The sequence below is a fragment of the Cricetulus griseus genome, chromosome 3, assembly GCF_003668045.3.
Source record: "Cricetulus griseus strain 17A/GY chromosome 3, alternate assembly CriGri-PICRH-1.0, whole genome shotgun sequence".
NCBI classification, from domain to species: Eukaryota; Metazoa; Chordata; class Mammalia; order Rodentia; family Cricetidae; genus Cricetulus; species Cricetulus griseus.
In genome coordinates this window covers 266,072,692-266,077,938 of record NC_048596.1, presented here as the reverse complement: position 1 = coordinate 266,077,938, position 5,247 = coordinate 266,072,692, and positions in this window count along the sequence as shown.

The following is a 5,247-nucleotide window of genomic DNA, read 5'->3' as shown; positions in this document are numbered from 1 at the left end:
AAAGGGCTGCTTTTTGCACAGGGAAGCCAGCGAGTTGCTCAGAGTATTCATTTGCATTTGTCAAAACCAAAGGACAGGCCCCACATAGAGGGTTCTATTTGGAGCCCTGGTCTGACACAACATACAATGTGCTCTGAATTAAAAAGAATATACAAAACCTCCTACATGCGGTTGGTCTTTCTTGGCCCAGAAGACTCAAAGGCTCTAGAAATCCGATATAAGAACATTCTAGAAGAGGAAAAACTCTTTGGGAATGGTGGAATCAGGAGTATAAAATGTGCCTGCCCTTAAATTAATTAAAAACACTGGGGAAAATTATGAAAAACAACCTTTGCCGAACTCTGAACACTAATCAAAGGCCTATAGCAATTAGGGAGAGCTTACTGAAGTGTGAATTTTTATCTTACTTTAAATCAGTCATCCCTCTGCTACATAGTAGCCAGGGAGACCAAGAGCCTAACAACTACAACAGGTGTGAGAAGAAGCTGCCTAGCAGTCACTGGAGGGGACAAAATGGTATTGGATCACCCCCAAGGACTCCATTTGCAGAGCATTGTCCTTGTTTGACCTGTCTGGCATCTCTCTGAAGACTTCCACAGGCAGAGCCTGTTTTTATTTGACCTCAGGCAAAACTCACTCAGCAAAGACAGCTTTTTCTCCCCGGGGCACTTGTCAAAAATTCTCAGTGGCAATGCTTAATGTGGTAGCTGTCTGAAGTGACCGTTATCTGTTCAGACTGCTACAACAAAAAGGCCACAGATAGGTGGCTCAGAAAGATCAGAAGTTTATTTCCCCAGTTCTGGAGGCTGAAAGTCCAACATCAAGACTACATCATTCACTGTCTGATGAGGGTCTGCCTCCCAGGCAACACTTTCCCATTGCACTTATGAAGCTATGCGAGATATCTCTTAGGTTCTTCCATAAGGGTACTAATGTCATTCTTGAAGGTTCTGACTTCATGATCTAATCTCCCCTCAAGGGCTCCATCTCTTAATACAAGTGTTGTTTTGCATATTACTCTTAGAAGAGTGACATTTAGCTCATTGAAGACAGTAACAATGACTAAAACACATTAATGGAAAAAGCTTAAAACACGGTGGTGGTGGCACATGCCTTTAATCCCAGTACTTGGGATGCAAGGCAGGTGGATTTCTGTGAGTTCAAGGCCAGCCTGGGTGACAGAGAGAGAGTTCCAGGACAGCCAGGACAGTTACATAAAGAAACCCTGTCTCAAAAAACAAAAAGCAAACAAGAAAGAAAGAAAGAAAGAAAGAAAGAAAGAAAGAAAGAAAGAAGCTAGACACATAGGTGTTCTGTCTGGTGAAGCTTTGAAAGGACTTGCCACATTCCTGAGACCCTATATGGCCAGGCAAATGTAAATTTCTGTGTGCATGCCCAGGAAGGAGCCTCCGGGTGAATTTGAGTGTTTCTACAGCAGGAAGTAAAGGCTAAATGGAGTTTTAAATTGCCAGAACATTGAATAGGTCCCGCAATGTGCACAAATGCTGGGAGACTTGTTTATTGGTTCAAGACATTTAAGGACTATGAAGGCCAATTATTATTACATGGTGTGATAGTAAATTTTGATTATCAACCTCAGTGGAGTGGAAAATTGTTGAAGATCAATATAGCACACATCTGGGTGTTTCCAGCTGTGGTGGTTGGAATAAGCACGACCCCCATAGGCTCATATATTTGAATGCTTTTTCATCAGGGAGTGGCACTATTTGAAAGGATTGGAGGATGAGAAGGTGTGGCCTTTAGGTTTCAAAAGCCCATGCCAAACCCAGAGTCTTTCTCTCAGGATCAGGATGTGGCTCTCAGCTACTGCTTAGCACCTGCATGGACGCTACCATGCTCTCCACCATGACGACAATGAACTAATGCTCTGAAACTGTAAGCCAGCCCCAATTAAATGCTTCCTTTTAAAAGAGTTGCCTTGCTCATAGTGTCTCTTCCCAGTAATATAACAGTGACGAAGACACCAGGGACAAACAGCTCATGAGAACTCTGACCTAATGGATATTTAACCCATTGATGGATTGAAAATGTGAGTAGAGCATAGGGAGTTGGTGCAACAATGGAAGGTGGAGCCTGACTAGAAGATGTGTTGTGTGTGTCCGGGGAGTGGGTGGGAGATGACAGTATCCTAGCAGGTTTTTATCTTGCCCTTACTACTTGCTGTTACCGCTCCATCCTGCTTGCTTTCTGCCATGATGTGAGCTGAGCTGCTCTGCTGCCTGGCCACCATGAGGTGAACAGTCTCTCCCATCTATTCCGGACACTGTGAGTACTGCCTCTCTCTAGGCCAGTGACTGTGAGCCAAACCCTCTGAAACTGTGGGCCCAAATTAACCTTTCCTTCTGTAAGTTGTTCATAGCAGGCATTTCATTACAGTGATGACAGGATGGTAAGTGATGCAGGTGGCAGCGAGTTAACTGGTCGGATACTTCAGTGGTTGTCTATTTTAAAGAATATATATGTTGTCTATGGCCATACCACCCTGAATGTGCCTGATCTCATCTGATCTGAGAAACTAACAATATATATGTTTTACCGTATACATTTAGTTCAGCAGGATACTAAGTAAACCTCAGCAGCAGCAACAGCCATATCAAAGAACCGAGTAATCCTAGGGAGAGCTGAACTGATTTCCTGGACTGCCATGCTATATTAATAGAAAAGACAAGCTTTACCAAATGTATAATAAAACTTCTGAGTTGTGCCAGGGAACAGCAGAGCTCCTGCAGGAGCGGGAAAAGGCAGCAGAAGGGACTCTCTGAAGAAGCTCACAGGCTGGGGCTAAGAAGACACAGACTGTAAACCAGCACGTTTTCAAAGAACACACGTCCAAACAAAACAAAGCAAATAAAACAAAGTATGGTGATGACACCTCACAAATCGGATTACCAGTAAGGAGATACATTGCTCATTTGTTTTTGGATGGGGTCTCATTGTGGGACCCTGCTTGGCCTGGAACTCACAGACATCTACTATGTCTGCCTCCCATGTGCCGGGATTAAATGCATGCTCTAGCCACATCTGGATAAGAGAAAATTTAAAAAGAAAAATTATGGAGATTAAACGTATAATAACTTAAATGAAACCTCACTTGAGGAGTCTGGTGTTCACAGAGAAATCCTGAAGTTGGGGGGAGTTTCTCTGAGATTAGCCAGCCAGTGGGACACAGCAAACGTACCTAGACCCACATATTGGGCATTTTAGAGAGAGAAATCAGAAAATGTAGTACACGAAATTATGCCTGAAAAACTCTCCGATTTCAGGAAAATAGTCTATGTACCACCAAAGTCCAGTAGGTTCTAAGGATGAACTCAATGAAACTCACAACTGCACACATGTAAAATTACAAGACCCTCGAAAGCCAAGGGCAACAGTTAACATGTTACAAACAGAACACAAAGATCAGTTATATCCCTGTTGATACAAAATGAGTGATCCAAAAGAATTTCACTCATGATGATGTAAAAGACACACAAAATTTTTGTAATGAATGTATTGAAAACTGTCAAATGTCATTGAGGAAACTCAAGAAGGACCTACATAAAAGCAAAAACATTTTAAATCTATAAGTCATAAGACTTAATGCTAAAATGACAACAGTTTCCAAAAGGATCTATTTGAAATTCCCAGCTCAAGAGTTATTTATTGTTTTGTAGAAATTATCAAGTTAATCCTTAAATTTATATGGGAGTGCAGGAGGTCTAGGAAAACTAAAATGATTTTGAAAAAGAAAACAGAGTAGAAAGGTTCATATTCCCAACTTCACAATTTCCTACAGCCCAGTGAGAGTGACACCAGAAAGATGGCTGAAGAGGTCTCCAGGGTACGTTCCCTGCCACAAGCACTCGGCATCTGTCCCTTGACTCTGGAGTATGGAAGCAATGTAAGCATTAATCAATATGAATAATAAAGATAATTTACCAGAAAGGAGGGAGGGAAGGAGAGAGAGGGAGAGAGGGAGAGAGGGAGGGAGGGAGAGAGAGAGAGAGAGAGAGAGAGAGAGAGAGAGAGAGAGAGCGCAAGAAAGCCCAAAATATTATTCAGCATTGAAAATAAGGAAATCCTGCTATTTCTGATGGTGTCAATGAAACTGGAGTACATTATGGTGCAAACGGAATAAGCTAACTGGAAGACAAATGGTATACAATTCCACTTGCATGTGGTATCTAAAAATACTGAATTCACAGAAGTAGAAACAGAATGGCAGTTGCTAGGGACCAGGGATTGTGGGAAATGCAGAGATTTTAGTTAAATAGTAAAAAAAATTCACCTCTGAACGTTGCAAACATTTTAGAAACCTAATATATATAGCAGATTGGTATGAGTCAATAATAGAAGGTTGTGTAAATGAAGTTGCTAAGAGACGGGATCTTAGGTGTCTTACTACATATGCATGCAAACACAGTAGATGTGATAGATATAGCAATTATCTTGATTTGGCAGTCAGTTCATAATGTATGTGTATAACCAAACATCACATTGTACATTTCTTAAACATATACTTTTTTGTTAATTGTTATCAGTGAAACTGAAAAAAAAAAAGCACCTTAATAAAAAAGCCATGTAATGATGGCAGCATGGGACACGAGGAAGAACTTACAATCAAAAGGCAAACCTACACATTTACAGGCAACTGAATTTTTGCAATCTTGAGGAAAAAAAAACTAAGTAAGAAAAGGATGGTGTTTGTCCCAAATGTGCTTTGACCACTGGCTGTGGGTGATGGCTTGTCTTCACTGTCAACTTGATGGAATTTCAAGTCACCTGGGAAGCACGCCGTGTCTGTGAGGGTATTTCCAGTGGACTTTAATGAAAGGGGAAGATCCATCCTCAGTGTGGACAGCGCCTTCCAACAGGCAGCTGGGGTACAAAGAGGTCTGAGGGAAAGGAAGCATGCCCCTGCCTGGCGCTATTCCTTCTTCTGAATGATCAGTCTGTCACTGATCATTCTGTCCCCCACTGACGTCAGACCACAGCCTCTTAAGCTTCCGGTGGTTGATCTAATGTTAGTGGCTCTTCAGGAATCTTCTGGGTCTTTACTACCAGATTGAATTCAGCTTTATGGACTGGCTGGTTACTGGATTCCTTGTCCTCCCAAGCATATATCCATTATTGAATTACTTGTACCATCTAAGCCAACCTAAACAAACAAACAAAACCAAAAGAACCCTCACTTTATAATTTATTGACATTCTCTTAGTCTCGTTCTTCTAGAGAGAATCTAGA